General features: G+C 43.7%; 1 non-coding gene across 1 annotated transcript; it reads right to left on the minus strand.

Annotated features, from left to right (window-relative positions):
• Positions 1–4,722: 4,722 nt before the first annotated feature.
• On the minus strand, positions 4,723–4,797 carry Trnas-cga. Its single transcript has one exon. It is a non-coding gene; the product is annotated as a tRNA-Ser (tRNA).
• Positions 4,798–16,967: the final 12,170 nt, after the last annotated feature.

Here is a 16,967-nt window from a genome sequence, read left to right on the forward strand (position 1 = left end):
AGGAATAGGTCTGCCTCTTTCCATTTCTATAATTTTGTTTAATTCACGAGCATCCAGAACCAGTCGTACCCCACCAGTAGCTTTCTTAACTACCCACAAAGGACTGTTAAAAGCACTACATGATCGTTCGATAATATTTTGTTCTAGCATCTTACTTATTTCTCTACTAGCCGGTTCTTTGAATTGTACTGGAGTAGGATAAGGTTTCTTAAAGAGTGGTTTTTGATCTTTAATCTTAAGTTTACAAACGTAATCTTTGATTCTCCCCGGTTCATCTGAGAAGACGGCTCTAAATTCTAACAGTAAAGATTCCAACTCTTCCTTTTCTCGTTCGGATAGACAATCCGTAGAATAACATTTTTCTTTCACTTCGGTTTCGATACTATTACTAGCCTCACATCGGTATACTTCATATTCAAGATCACTAGAATCTGTTAATAGGTTCATGGTCTGTGTGTACTTAATCTGTAAGGATTCGTAGTAATTTTCAGGTACTCGACTATCAGAAAACCTCACTTTAAAAGCACATGCCTCCTTATGGATGGTTAAGGAAGAGTCTTTAAAATCTAATATAGCTTTATATTTACACACCCAATCTACACCTAAAATTATGGCCACATTAAAGTTGGCTACGACAAATATAGAGTGAGCAATTAATTGTTTAGAAATTTCAAGAGTTAAATAGACTTCCTCAGTAATATTTTGACTTCTTTTACCAGTAACCCCTATAATTTTCACCCCAGTTACAGGTAAGGTTGGGAAATTCCAATACTTTCTTTTAAGTTGAAATAATACTTTAGATAAAATACTTACTTCGCTACCCGAATCGATTATAATATTTACTTCGGTATCTTTAATGTAACCTTTAATAACGGGTTTATAAGTTATATTCTTCCTTATCTGATTGTCTTCCTGAAGTAAACCTTGTTGCCAATCACCTTCCTTTTGGCAGCTTAATGATAAATTGCAATTGGGTCTTGTATGATCTTGACTAACAGTTCCCTTTAGTTGACCCGTACTAAAGGACTTTACTAGTTTTCCGAACTTTCTATGATAACGTCACCTACAACTTTATCTTCATTAATTACTTGAGGATGATTTATCTCATTATCGTTATTATGTAATTTCCGCATTTTAGAGTTATTACCACGATTTTGTTGGCTCTCTTTATCTTTAGATTGAAGTTTTATATAACAAAACCGGCTATGGTTGTTGTTGCTAAATTTTAGTGGTTCTAAATTATTATTATTTCGAGGATTGTCATTTCTACCAAATCTAAATTTCTCGTCTTCCCGTTCTCTATTAAGTATATCTATTTGTTCTAAATATCCTATTAATTCGCAAGGTTGTGACCATTCCCTTTCTCTGATTCTTTCCTTTACATAATACGGTAACCTACTTATTAGGACTCGTATTAGGTGACTTTCAATAATTGGTTCTTCAATTAATTTAGCACGGTTTAAATGCCATTCGAAATAATTCCTATAATCTCCCCACCGTTTAGAATATGGAGGAGGGTCTAACAACTCTAAAGTTAAGTGTTGTTGTTTTCCTCTTGACCAATAATTTTGTTTAAACTGCTTAACAAAATCATCCCAGTCCCTAAATTCAGTTCTATGCAGTACTGCCCATTCCGCAGCTTCTGCCTCAAAATGTCCTATTACAAATTGAATCCGTTTTTCATTACTCCATTTAGGAGATAATGAAGTTTCAAGAGCTTTTGTAAAGCTTATAGGGTGAAGTTCGCCTCCTGGTTTGAATACAGGAAATCGACTTGCTACATTTGAATTTGCCGTTATACCATCCCAACATTCTGCGAGAGACATAGTTGGATTTTGTTCAGATTGCAGAGACGGAGTTGCATCGGATTGGCTTGCCGTGATTTCTTTATACGTGTTGTTGTCGTCCGAGCTAGCAAACACGATGCGACTGTTGTCTCTGATTACGTTATTACTTCTACTACTTGAAATGTTTTCATTATTATCTAATTCCGATAACCGTTTAGTAATTTCCTGTATTCGCATTTCTGTATTGGATACGCGATTAGCCAATATCGATTCTTCACTGTGTTCATGATGTGAACGCTTCGTACCTTCGTCAATGTTATTATCTTTGGAAGTCTCAAGATTACTGCATATTTCGGTAATTAAAAATTTCATGTTTTCTATTCCAGTATGATCTTTTTCTACTCGATGAGTTAATATCTCTAATTCTACATTATCTATTGAAGAAATCTCTACAGGTTTGGTAGAAACCTCTTTAATAGATTCTAATAATTCTCTACGAACAGTTTCTGTTTGCATAGAAAATTCATCTCGTAACTTGTTATTTTTCTCTATTTCATTTACAACTACGAGCTTTTTCCTCACGCGATTCCTGGATATGTTCTTCTAACCTTTTACAATTATCAGCAATCTTATTACTAAGTCCTACTAGTTTTTCCTGCATTTCAACTTTAGAAGACCTCTATTTCATCACTTAATTCTCGACTGGTTTCATTAAGATATTCCTGTAACCTGTCTGTCGATTTTGTTAGCTCCCCTTTAAGTTCCTCTTTTAATCTAGCCGTAGATTCTTCGTTAGACTGTTTTAATCTAGCAGTAGATTCTTCGTTAGACTGTTTTAATTCCCGTTTTAGTTCCTCTTTTAATCTAGCAGTATATTCTTCGTTAGACTGTTTTAATTCCTCTTTTAATCTAGCAGAAGATTCTTCGTTAGATTGTGTCCTATCGGACATAGATTGCTCTTCGTCTGACATTTCACTTCCCGACATTATTGTAAGATATTAACTAGTTACACATGCAGACTTGCAATCAACAATCCTGTAAAAGCACACTCCCTATGTACAACACTCCACTTCCAACTTAAAACAGACTCAACGGACACTAATATTTTAGTTTGTAGTTCTCGATGATCAGTGTGCTGCTATGGGCTGCAGAAGTAACAGCCGTTTATGCAGCCGCTGAGATGCTGCAACCCTGCTTCCGCAACCGGCAGGACGCTGAGTCGAACACCGGAGACGTCACTGGCTGCAACCGCGCCCGGCACCACAGGCTAAGCCCTCAGCAACACCTCTAATACCAGCCGGAGGAACGCCACCCAGCTGACGTACTGGGGCTGTTAGTTTAGGGAGAAAATAGGTTATCGGGGTTTGCAGCATTCAGCTGCTGCCCAACAGATGCGCCTTCTCGTGGAATAACTGCGTGACCGTACTGCTTGGCTGCGCTTCGTCATATGCCCACACCCGCGAAGTCGCCGCTGGCTGGTGAAGGCTCCACGAAAACTCGCGTTGACTTCCGAAGGACTCTCGATGTTTTGTTTCGTACCTGTGTGTCTTAGTTGCACACAGGTCCTGTTTTTAAGGTCGCCACAGTGTAGTGTAACGACGTAAGTTTTGTATGAATGATTTTCTTTTAACATATGACCATGTGCAGACCTCGTCATCTACGTCAGTTACAACACACTTCAAAATTATTTAAATCCTTTTTTAAATTTTGTCTCTGAATGGTTCTTGAACGAAACTGTAATTAAAACATCATCATTTGAGTCGTATGCGCAGCATTTCGTCACTCAGGCCAATTGGTTTGCGCAAACTTTTTTCAATTTAGATGTCGTTTGTTTCTCCTCAGAAATTATATTACTGCAAGTGATCTGCTTTAATAAATATTAGAACCACATTGAATAAGCTTTCGAGATTCAAACTCGCGATGGACGTTGTCAAAAATTAATAATCTTGTCAAATAAATTAGGTAACATAAGTCTTCATAAATAAATTCTCGGAACACGTACTTAAACTTTAGTAGCATCCACTAGTTTATTATCTTCCTACATATAGACTTGAACCTGAGCCTTGACAAGACAGAACTGAACATTTACAACATGATTAAACTTTCTATGACGTCGTTGTTGTAGAAACATTACAAATTCTTAATTTTCAATTTTTAGAAGCACGGCGCAACAACTCGGTCTCAGGATCTTCTGTTGCTCTTTGGCTGTCGACCCGCGACGTATAGTGGCCAGCAATTTTCTCTCTGGTCCCGGCAGCGAAGATGCTGTCTCCGTTCGTTGCGCCGCCCTCTCATAAAAAACAAATACAAAACTTTAGACAATTCACAACCATTACAAATATTACAAAAATACATAAACAAAAACCAAATTAAACTTATATTCACCTGCAAACTGGGCTGACACTGGTGGATGGGTGACGCTTCAATTTCGCGTCCCACTGCACCGGACAGCCATGACTCGCCGGACTGTTGCCGACACACCTCACTTGAGTGGGACGATCTTGGTTGGTCGTTCGGTCGGTCGTCTTATCGCACGACTTGTATTTGGTCGCCGACCGTCTCTGTGTTCAGAATGAGATTTTCACTCTGCAGCGGAGTGTGCGCTGATATGAAACTTCCTGGCGGATTAAAACTGTGTGCCGGACCGAGACTCGAACTCGGGACCTTCCCTTTCGCGGGCAAGTGCTCTACCATCTGAGCTACCCAAGCACGACAAACGCCCCGTCCTCACAGGTTTACTTCTGCTAGTACCTCGTCTCCTACGTTCCAAACTTTACAGAAGCTCTCCTGCGAACCTTGCAGAACTAGCACTCCTGAAAGAAAGGATATTGCGGAGACATGGCTTAGCCACAGCCTGGGGGATGTTTCCAGAATGAGATTTTCACTCTGCAGCGGAGTGTGCCCTGAGATGAAAGTTCCTGGCAGATTAAAACTGTGTTCCGGACCGAGACTCGAACTCGGGACCTTTGCCTTTCGCGGGCAAGTGCTCTACCAACTGAGCTACCCGAGCACGACTCACGCCCCATCCTCACAGCTCTACTTCCGCCAGTACCTCGTCTCGCAGGAGAGCTTCTGTAAAGTTTGGAAGGTAGGAGACGAGGTACTGGTAGAAGTAAACCTGTGAGAACGGGGCGTGAGTTGTGCTTTGTTAGCTCAGTTGGTGGAGCACTTACCCGCGAAAGGCAAAGGTCCCGAGTTCGAGTCTCACTCCAGCACACAGTTTTAATCTGCCAGGAAGTTTCGTTTCTGTGTTCCCTGTGTGTGTCGATATGAGATTCATCCTTGTTGCTCCTCAGTTACTGGTTCTAATATTGTTCGAGATGTTTGTGGAAGTGTTTTCGCGGAACTGTGTGTAGCTTCTGTAGTTGGACTGAGCAGTTATAACTAATGCTCTCTGTGTGTGTGAGACAGTGAGTCGGTTGGGACAGAGCAGCAAGGAACTCCCCGCAGTGCGAGGCCAGGCCGGATCCGCTGGTGGTGTGCACGTATTGTCAGATCGTGAGGTGCTAGCTGCGAGAGCGACAGGTTCGTTGACCACCGAACCTAGACGCTGAAGTTGAGTGATCAGTTAAGCTGTTATGAAACCACAAGTATTGTGACATTTCTTCGTTCATTGCTGGTTGTTGCCCCCTTGGCCGTTCGGGCTACGCTACGGTCGCAGGTTCGAATTCTGCCTCGGGCATGGATGGGTGTGATGTCGTTAGGTTAGTTATATTTAATTAGTCCTACGTTCCAGGCGATTGATGACCTCAGAAGTTAAGTCGCATAGTGCTCAGAGCCATTTCTTCGTTCGGGCTAGCAGCATCGTATGATGTGCTGCAGTTGGCGAAATCTTGCAGCCCTCTTCCTGTGTTGTGATTATTAATTTGACGGTTACATATTAGTGAAGTGCATCAGCGGTATTTTCTGCCCTGTGGCCGTTAACGCTCCAGTCACCTGCCGTGGTCGTTAGCGTAGTTTGAAGGCAGCGTGCCTTTTCCTCGTCGTGTTGTTGCTGTCCAGTTCGACAGCCTTTTAAGTTGTTTGTTTCATATTTGCTTAGCGTGGTTATTGTTCCCATGGTTGTTTTTAGACGCCAATTTCTGGAGGCGTAGTGCTGTTCGTATTCTCGTCCACGACCGATATTCTTCATTGTTGTGCCGGTGGTTGGACGGAATTGGTTAAATTGTTGGTCAATCCTTGGGCCGTCCCTAGTTTGGGTTGCCATCCGATTACCTAACTTCAACTCTTGGCTGCCTGTCTCACCTCACCAACGTTTGAGCTACCTGCCCAAACCGACCCTTCTAACACTTCTGAGTACCACTTGTTCTGTTTGTTTTAATTGTGATTTCCTTTGTAGTTGAAGTATTCTGTGAGACCTTTGGCCGTGTATTCATTCATTTTTTTTTAAATTTACATAAAGGCCTTCAGCCGTGTTAAATTAAAATTTTGAGCACTGATTGTTTTAGAATTTTTTTTTATTCTTAGAAAATGTTAGTAATCCAGGGCCTAAGCCGTTAGTTGTTTCATGTGTTATGTGTGGCCTTCAGTCGAGTCTCTTGCGTGAACCCCTTAATAAGGCCATCAGCCATGTGTATTCATCATCATCATCATCATCATCATCATTTAAGACTGATTATGCCTTTCACCGTTCAGTCTGGAGCATGGTCCCCCTTATAAAATTCCTCCATGATCCCCTATTCAATGCTAACATTGGTGCCTCTTCTGATGTTAAGCCTATTACTTCAAAATCATTCTTAACCGAATCCAGGTACCTTCTTCTTCTTGGTCTGCCTCGACTCCTCCTGCTGAACCCATGAGTCTCTTGGGTAACCTTGCTTCTCCCATGCGTGTAACATGACCCCCCATCTAAGCATGTTCGTCCTGACTGCTACATCTATAAAGTTCATTCCCAGTGTATTCTCTAAAGGAAGTTTTTTTAAGAATAAACAAGGTGTTTATTCTAAATTATTTATTTGACTTGCGGTTCAGGCCTTCAGCCATTGTTTCAGATTTTCTTGTTGCCTTCAGCCGTGCAATAAGTTAATCGGGTTTCGGCCGTTCTGTTGTAATTTAAAAAGAAATTTTCTTACTTAAAAGACTGCTTATTAATTTACCTTAATTATAGTTGTCCTTCAGACGTGTAGTGTAGGCCTTCAGCTGGTAATTGTTTTCATTGTATGTTTCTTAAAAAATATTTTTTACCTTCTATTTTTAATTGCTTTTGATTTCTAAGCTAGGCCTTCAGCCGTTCTTGTGTTTGCTATGTGGTTTTGGGCCTTCAGGCCTGAGAGCATCTCAAGTTTTCTTTAACTGGGCCTTCAGCCGTATTGTTTAGTTGAGATCCTTTAATCCAGGGCTTCCCAATGTGTGGTCCGCGGACCCCTTAGGAGTCCGCCGGCACTTTCTAGGTGGTCCGCGGCCACCTTTCACCAAATCGTGTAAAATATTGAGTAAAATTATTGAATAAAAATGTGAAAATCAAATTCATCACTATTTTTTTAAGTGTGAAAAACATGTGTACTTTTACTTCAGGTCGTATTCCCAAGCAGCCTTTGCGGTTCCTAAGTGTGAACGCAAACAGTTTAGTGCCGGAGAATGCGGCTTCTCTGATCGACTGTTCCGCAACAATACGGGGGTCGTTTGTACGCCTGTTCACGGCACTAGATGCGCTGAAACCTTTTACGCATGCGCGGAGCGAGCTTTGTCGACCAATCACATCGCCCGCTGGCACCTATGCGGCCCCAGGCATCATTAAATGTTAAACTTGCCATGTCAGTGCACTACCTATTTCATAAGTCGATTTTTGACCAGTTTATTACTTCCAAAATGGATCGGTGGCTGAAGTCAGGATCATTGAAGAAGGGTGCAGTTTCTCCATCGCCTTCACAACAAGGGAAGTTTCCAGTTTGAACTGGAGGGAGGACGACCAAAGGAAGACTTTACATACATTTGAACATTTTTCTTCGAATTTCATGAAACTCGACACACACACACACACACATACACGACTGTTACGAAATATGCATGCTCCTTACACAACAGTAGCCAAATAGTGAAATAGTGCAAGTGAACAGACCATAAGCGGCAGCTAGTCAACAGCGAACAGTTTGGACGAGACGTTGATTGCTCTTGGAGGAAGACAGCTCAATCGTGTGAAATTTCAATTACCATGTAATTTTAATAAGGCTATAGAGTGTTGAACAAAGGGAGTAAATCCACTAGTAAGTGTCTGGATAAAGTGGGAATTCAAATTGGATCGTTAATTTCAAGTTGTTTTCATTCATCTCTAGACCAAAGACTATTGATACTTCGGGGAGAAGGGGAGGGGGGAGGGTCATTGGGAACATGGCACTTGCATTAAGAAGCTTTCAGTTCCCATGGGTTTCGCTCTGAAATTTAAAGTTACTGTGCTCTTGACTGACTAGGGGTCCGCCATGGATTTTCGACTGAAGAAGGGGTCCGCCAGCTGAAAATGTTGGGAAGCCCTGCTTTAAGCCAATTTGTAAATAAGCGGTTCTTAGAAAAATAAAGTTCTGTATTGGATTGTGCAACTCACAGTAACTGTTTACGGCCCCATCCACAACCTTAACCTTATCCTGTGCGCTCTCTGACTACCTACCAATCAGGTGTCATGTTGCAGAACAGTATACGCCAACGGACACGTGTCAGGTGGAACATAAAACGTTACTCATTTGAGCAGGTCACCTGTCGCCATCCAGTTCACGTCAAGTTGCGGTGTTGGTGGGTAAAATCCAGCTGAACGGCAGTCAGCATGGATGTACGAAGCAGGTGCCTGCTGCAGGGGCCCGTATGCCGCAACGTTCGCGGAACAGTCGGTGAGGAGACAGTGGCGGTTGCCCCTTGGCTCATCTGGGCGGTGAGTTGTGTACCGTTGCACGTCTGTTCGCCCGTGCACATCTCCGCAGCAGTCGTTCGCCCCTCTCATCTATGATCTGTGATGCAGCACAGTGACCTCGGCAACAGTTTGGTCATGCACGGTGTACATTAACCATGGCTGTATACTAACGCTTCACAAACTTAGCCGTTTCGGAAATGCTTCTGCCCTTGCCCCTAAAGCCAATGATCATGCCATTCGAGACGTCAGACAAATCGCGCTGTTTCCACGTTACTACAACTGCACTCTTTCCCGCGTCCCCCGACACACCTTGTGTACCCTCCACTGCTAGTGCTGCCAGCTGCCGTGTGTGAGTCGTTATTGCACGCTGGTATCGAACATAGGAGGTTGTCATAGCATGACTGATGCGCGTTCGGCGAGCTTATGTGTGTGTGTGTGTGTGTGTGTGTGTGTGTGTGTGTGTGTCTGTGTCTGCGTGTGTGCGGGCGCGAGCGCGCGCGCGTGTGCGTGTGTGTGTGTGTGTGTGTGTGTGTGTGTGTCTACTTTTGTACTCCGCAAGCCACCCAACGGTGTGTGGCGGAGGGCACTTTACGTGCCACTGTCATTACCTCCCTTTTCTGTTCCAGTCGCGTATGGTTCGCGGGAAGAGCGACTGCCACAAAGCCTCCGTGAGCGCTCGAATCTCTCTAATTTTACATTCGTGATCTCCTCTGGGTGGTTTAAGTAGGGGGAAGCGATATATTCGATACCTCATCCAGAAACGCACCCTCTCGCAACCTGGACAGCAAGCTACACCGCGATGCAGAGCGCCTCTCTTGCAGAGTCTGCCACTTGAGTTTGCTAAACATCTCCGTAACGCTATCACGCTTATCAAATAACCCTGTGACGAAACGCGCCGCTCTTCTTTGGATCTGTGTGTGTCTGTGTATGTGTGTGTGTGTGTGTGTGTGTGTGTGTGTGTGTGTGTGAATTCCTAAGTGACCAAACTTCTGAGGTCATCGGTCCATAGACTTACACACTACTTAAATGCTAAGAACCACACACACACACACACACACACACACACACACACACAACACACACACACACACACACACGTGCCCGAGGGAGAACTCTGACGTCCGGCGGGAGCGGTCGCGCAATCCGTGACATGGCGCCCTAAACCGCACGGCCACTCCGCGCGGCGAGAGCTTATGAATACTGGAATGGAAGCCTTAGACACTTAGCACTACTGGAAAATAACTAGGGCAATTTGCGTCTGTCACATTGTTGCTGTTGTGTTGGCAGAAGAGCCAACACCGTGTTACTAGAGGAGGCCAAAATGCACGCGTTTTAGCACACGTAGGCTGGCGTGAGGAGGGAAGAAAGATACAGACGTGAGGTCTGGAACATGACAAGGAATTAGAATTCAGGAAGCGAAATCAACTAGTTTGATACTTCACTTTAATCCATTAATGATGAACGTCGCTCTTGACGGTACATGATTCACAATATTATCTGTTCAGAATAGTAACTGAATATGGCGCCTTGCTAGGTCGTAGCAAATGACGTAGCTGAAGGCTATGCTAAACTGTCATCTCGGCAAATGAGAGCGTATGTAGACAGTGAACCATCGCTAGCAAAGTCGGCTGTGCAACTGGGGCGAGTGCTGGTGAGTCTCTCTAGACTGGACCTGCCGTGTGGCGGCGCTCGGTCTGCAATCACTGATAGTGGCGACACGCGGGTCCGACGTATACTAACGGACCGCGGCCGATTTAAAGGCTACCACCTAGCAAGTGTGGTGTCTGGCGGTGACACCACAGTTGCAATGCGCCCACTCCCCTGCTGCAAAGTGAAAAGATCTTAAATATAAACGTAGACTTCCGCAGAAAAATTTTACTGACTGTGAAAAGATCATAGCGGAAATGGCATTGCTCAGCAGCGGCATGGTCCGAACGTTTCCGAGTGTTCGCTGACCACAAAGAGATAAAATTGAGCGTAGCGATGAAGGCCCTGAACTAAAAGAGCGACCGAGGCCGCTACGACCTCAGTCTTTTACAGCATCTGGCAGTGTCCGAAAAACCCGTCCCGAAACCTGATGGCACAACACAGTTACAGAGGGCCGATGCCAGCGCGAACACCTTCTCGCGCGAGAGTATCATTTGAAAACTTGTCGCTCCCAGATGCGCGGCCGCCGTTGGGCAAGCCGTTGCTCCAGCGCCTAAATATAGCGCTGGCCGCTCGCAGTCGGACAGCCCGACCAGTCCCCGACCTCCCGTACACAACTCGGAAGGCCGTGAGAGCAGCAGGTTTGGGCCCGCCGGGTAGCAGCCTCCGTGTCGGACCCTAATGGGACTGTCGACGTAGAAACAGATGCGCTACCGGGCGAACCGGCAAATTGCCCGACCACTACTGGCTTCCCTCGCCGCCACGCACCGCCGTGCATATCGCATCGTTTAGGTCAGGACAACCATGCTATCAGCTTGACAGCTCATTTACGCAATTTGTTCATTAGAATAACATACAGGCTGGACACGTACTCCATCCACTAAATTTCGGAGGTTGTTCAGGGGCAACTTCTTAGTATTTTTATGTCCTGTGGTCTCCGATGGACCATTGTTCGATTAGTAAGACCTCACATTGTCGGATGATGGACATAAGGGATCTGATGCAGCTGCAGCCAGGTCTGGGGAAATAGCTAGCAGAGTGCAAAGTTACAAATGCAGAGATTGTTGGATTTTGGAATTCTGATATTGTGAAGATTGATTTGAGAAGTGTGAAGACTGTCAGGCAATGTCGACGCTGCATTGCGTGCTCGCGCTTAAGTTGTGATGAGTTTGTGAAAGGAAAATTTTCGGTAACTTTGCTTTACCATTGATTGGTGACTCCATAGACTGCTGTGTGCACAACGACCATATGATAAATAAAATTAGAAAGAAGGTCAGCGTTGATCGTAATTTTGATGATTTATTAACAGCAAAATCTTTTTTCGATCACATAATGATCATCTTCAGTGCTTTAGCGTACAAATTGAAATGGTTCGAATGGCTCTGAGCACTATAGGACTTAACTTCTGAGGTCATCAGTCCCCTATAACTTAGAACTACTTAAACCTAACTAACCTAAGGACATCACAAACATCCATGCCCGAGCAGGATTCGAACCTGCGACCGTAGCGGTCGCGCGGTTCCACACTGTGCGCCTAGAACCGCTCGGCCACTCTGGCCGGCAGATAAATACAGCTCGTAGTCACTGGTGTCTAGTTGTTAGCTGCTTCTAACTAGACACCAGTGCCTACGAGCTTTAATTTGTACGCTAAAGCACTGAAGAAGATCATTATCTGATCGAAAATCGATTTTGCTGTTAATAAATCATCAAAATTACGGCCAACACTGACCTTTCTTCTAATTTTCCTTACTAGTCTGGTTAGGTCAGTTTGATTGTCCAGACGGGATGAAACAATGTTATCTAATCACATAACTTTGCACACAAAGTTATAGATACACCACAACTTTACCATTCTAGTAACTAATCTTATGGGAGAGTAATAATTTTTAATAAGAAATAATTTTGGCTAAGATGGTCGTAACCGTCAAAGAATCAGAGGTTCGCAATACGGTTTTTGGGTACTACGTTTCGCCACTTTCGAGCAGTAACGAGTTTTCGTTGCCACAGAGAAGTCATAAAAATTTCCTAGGGCCGGTTTAACATTACAGTCATGACACAGTTAAGTCATTCACGGTTAACTTTGCGTGTCAGAAGTATTCTCACATTCGGTTTAGGTAAAGTTCAGTCGAGATCTCATTTCTTCGGCAGGCAGTCTTTTCTTACAGTGCAGTGTTACATATACGTGTGTATCATTTAATGTCGCGAATTTTATTTAGTCTGTTTGCATACGTAAATTTACAGGGTACTTTTAAAAAATGGTTCAAATGGCTCTGAGCACTATGGGACTTAACATCTGAGGTCATCAGTCCCCTAGAACTTAGAACTACTTAAACCTAACTAACCTAAGGACACCACACACATCCATGCCCGCGGCAGGATTCGAACCTGCGACCGTAGCAGTCGCGTGGTTCCGGACTGAAGCGCCTAGAACCGCTTGGCCACCGCGGCCGGCAGGGTACTTTAAGACAAGCGTTTTGAACTGTTATTCTTCCAGTATCGGATTTGTTATTTCATGTAGCATTTTTATTCTGATAGCTTTGAGTGTTTGAATTACATATATCGTACTGTGACGTCACGTGTTGTAGCACTGTTGACTGCACTGCGCAAAACAGAATTTCACAGGACATTTTCTTTAGCATACAGTTTTCAGTTTTCTGATTATTTTGGTAAAAGTTAATTCAAATGCAGTTACACAATATTGAATAGATTTTGGCGACTCGTTTAATCAGACAGAGTTCACGTAATCAAACCACCTGCATTGTTCAGGATCACAATACAGATACCAGTTCAGTTCTCAGCATCAAACATCAGTTACACAGTTTATTGTGAATTTGGCTCATTACTAAACTAATTCCGAGCTACACACCCAGACGTTGGCTCTCCATCCTACAGTGTACGTAGACACAGGGTCTCTAGCATTAGTGATCTGAAGATGGCTTTCTAGCAGCCTAAACCAGTAATCAGTGGTAAAGTAATGTGTTACTGCTACCGAGAACAAAGCTTTTATACATTTTTAACCAGTTCTGTTTGTTAGCTAAATTATCTTTGTGTCCGTGAAATTTCCTTCACAATGGTGAGAAAGCCTGTACTACGAAAACACAAAAATGTACAACAAGAGGCGCGAGATAACGCTACAACACTCAGGCTGAGGCACGGCTACCGTCGCTGCTGTAGCACCTGAGGATAGCTTCGTTGTGCTGATCCTCCATCGCATTCAGTGAGCTCAGACACGAGGTGAGTATCGCGAAACTCTTCACCAGTATAGCTCTCCATACTTAGTGTACCAGTTATAACGCATATTTAACTCCACCGGAAAAACAAACCCAAGGCAGAACCGAACAGGCAGGCCGGAGTGGCCGTGCGGTTCTAGGCGCTGCATTCTGGAACCGAGCGACCGCTACGGCCGCAGGTTCAAATCCTGCCTCGGGCATGGATGTGTGTGATGTCATAGGTTAGTTAAGTTTAATTAGTTCTACGTTCTAGGCGACTGATGACCTCAGAAGTTAAGTCGCATAGTGCTCAGAGCCACGGAGCCGAACAGTACTGCATGCAGTGGAAATGGAAATGATAGTATGGCGTCAGTGGCCGTGAGTTCCCAGACGGGAAGTTCGGCCGCCAAGCGCAAGTCTTGCTGAGTGCGACGCCACATTGGGCGACCTGCGCGTCGGCAATGCGGATGAAATGATGATGAGGACAGCACAACACCCAGTCCCTGAAGGGAGAAAACCCCTCCCCAGCCGGCAATCGAACCCGGGCTCCCGTGCGCGGCAATCCAACGCGCTGACCATTCAGCTAATGGGGCGGACGCTGCGTGCAGTGTTGGGGGCGAATAGTAGAGTGAGCTTTACTATTGGCAATGGCAAGTACGGTGAGTGAACAGAACAAGTTTGAGTCCAAACACGGCGCACAGAGCCTACCAACGACATTTGCCCTGTAGTACAGATATTTTCAGTGCAATACAGATACAAAGACAAATGAGGGTAAGCAATCAAAACGAAGCCCTTTTACTCTGTAACGAGCCACCGCGGTTTCCTTATACCAAATGTAATATTATTGGATTTCAGCTACTTTGCATGTGAGATATTTGTCATTAAAGAAAAGGACAGCCAACGAGCTGTACTTCGTAAAAGATGCTAAGCATCACAGCGCGAGAGTAAAGAGATGAAATATTTTTTTTTATGTGCGCCTATACCAAGACACGGCCAGCGTTTAAATACTCTAAATAATCACTATGACCCGCTGGGCGCAGATATTTAAAATCATTGCCGCAGCTCTTGATAGCAAGAAGCTGCGAAACAGAAGAAAGAACAATCTATCTTTTGTTAAGAAATATTCTAGATACTTCATTATCCCTTGTACTTTTGGTCGCCAACATGTTAAGACGTACTACGTAGCATTGCTACAAGTTGTATTTTTATTTTGTGTAAAAATTATGTGAAACGACGAACAAACATTTCGGTAGCTGGGGTGTGGATACAGTATACTTACGCACACGCAACGACATTTAATTTTAAGAAGGAACGGACTGACAGAGCAGTGATTATTCGACTGCGCCATTTACAAAAGAAATATCAGATGTAAGTCATGCATTTATTGTGTATTTGTCAATGTCAAGTAGTTTAAGGCCAATTTGTTCAAAATATATTAATATTTTATGATGCAGTAACTTTTTTTTATTCTTTTCTTTCACTAATCAAAAATGATGTTCAAATTATACGAGGCCTGTTCAGAATGTAAGCTCCGATTGATTGCCAAATTGAAACTACAGTGAACATCAGAAATGTTTTACTTGTAACAATTAGCTACACCTTTCAGCTACTTCTCTACGTAGTCGCCGTTCTGACTTAGACTTTTGTCATAGCGTTGTACCAACTTTTCAATAGCCTCATCATAGAAGGCAGCCGCCAGTGCTTTCCCCCAATTCTCCACGCTGGCCTACACCTCGTTGTCTGTGTCAAAATGTTGTCTTCAAAGACAGCGGTTCATGTGACCAGAGATGAATCTCAGGGGGAGACAATTGCGGACTGTATTGTGGGTAATCTAACATTTCCATTTGAAAACGATGCAGGAGCATCTTCATTGCCCCTGCAGAATGCGGCTGAGAATTGTCGTGAAGACGAAACAGCACGACAGTTATGTAATGTTAGCTGCATAGCTTCAGGCGAAATTTCTCACCAGGCCCTCGTACTTGGCGGCAAACACTATTTTCTAGACATCTTTACGCACTCACTGCGAGCTCAGAAATGAGAAGAGCGACGTGATGCTAACTGGGGTTATACTAGAGACACTACCCAACGCATCTGTGCAAAGCTTTATCGAATTTTCATAGTCGTTTCCATTTCGCGACCGATCGGAGCTTACTTTCTGAACGCCCCTCGTATATGAGCTTTGTTACAGGTTCGCTCTTTATCGCTGTGTTTCGATTGTATTTGGGAGACCACTAATGTGTTCAACTTCCGATCTGTTAATCTTTGGCTGGCTCTGAGCACTATGGGACTTAACATCTATGGTCATCAGCCCCCTAGAACCTAGAACTACTTAAACCTAACTAACCTAACGACATCACACAACACCCAGTCATCACGAGGCAGGGAAAATCCCTGACCCCGCCGGGAATCGAAACAGGGAACCCGTGTTAATCTTTCTCTTACGAAATTCCACTAATCTGCTTTCATTTCCATTTTTATATTCAAATAGGTCCCTTAGGTATTTTCATCGAAGATTCTGATTGCGTGAAGGCAATCCGGGTCAAAAGGTCAATTAAGAAAACACCTTAGCGTAACCAATCCGCACGTCTACTGAATACAATCGAGAACCGACGCATTGGTGATCAATTAATAATATTTCTCTCTTTTTAAGTCGTACTAAAAAACGGCCACACAGGATAGCCGTAAGTACGCAAGTAGCGTTAGGTTGCATTTTGTCAGTAAATATTACCAACCAACAGTTACAGCATCACTATTATTATTTACTACTATTTCTTATATAGACTAAGCAAATTCCTAACGCCAGACAAAATACAAAAAAAAAAAAAAAAAAATCTCTAACTTCCGAAACTTTGTCCGTGTGTTCTAGATTCACTATGTATAGTAGAACGGAAAACAAAATTGAGTATCTGCTGTAGGTAAAGGCAATAAAGACAAAGTTTTGAAGTTGCAGTTGATAATGGATGCAAGACTTCGGAAAAATGAAGACACCTTCATAGGCATTCGACAATATGGAGTCGTCCGAAATGTTGTAGACAAATGTATGTACACTGTAGAGAAAGACGGAAAGTACAGTATGTGCATGGATCAAGAGGCAACAATAAGAATGAATTTTGGAAGAAAAGAGTTCTGATGAAAAAGGACGTAAGTCAGGGTGTAGCTTTCTTTCTCTGCTGCTCAACCTATACAGGGATACCATGAAGTCTTTCCCTCGCTACAAAAATTTATTTCTAATTCATTGTTCTAGATCAAGGCCGCACAAACACGGAAAACAGCACGCGTGCAAATCGAGGTGCAGCGAGTGCCTGCACAGTGCATCGGTTCAACTCGGCATACTTCGCCTCAACTCGGCTTGCTAGGTGAGGCCGACGCTGTGCGCTGCCGAATGCGCTGCCAGACGGCTTAGTCAACATTGGAATACGTAAGCGCGAGACAATTACCGGAATAATGGAACCATCTGATCCAAAAAAAGGGAAAATTGCCAAAAGT

This window comes from Schistocerca americana, chromosome 7 (genome assembly GCF_021461395.2).
Source record: "Schistocerca americana isolate TAMUIC-IGC-003095 chromosome 7, iqSchAmer2.1, whole genome shotgun sequence".
NCBI classification, from domain to species: domain Eukaryota; kingdom Metazoa; phylum Arthropoda; class Insecta; order Orthoptera; family Acrididae; genus Schistocerca; species Schistocerca americana.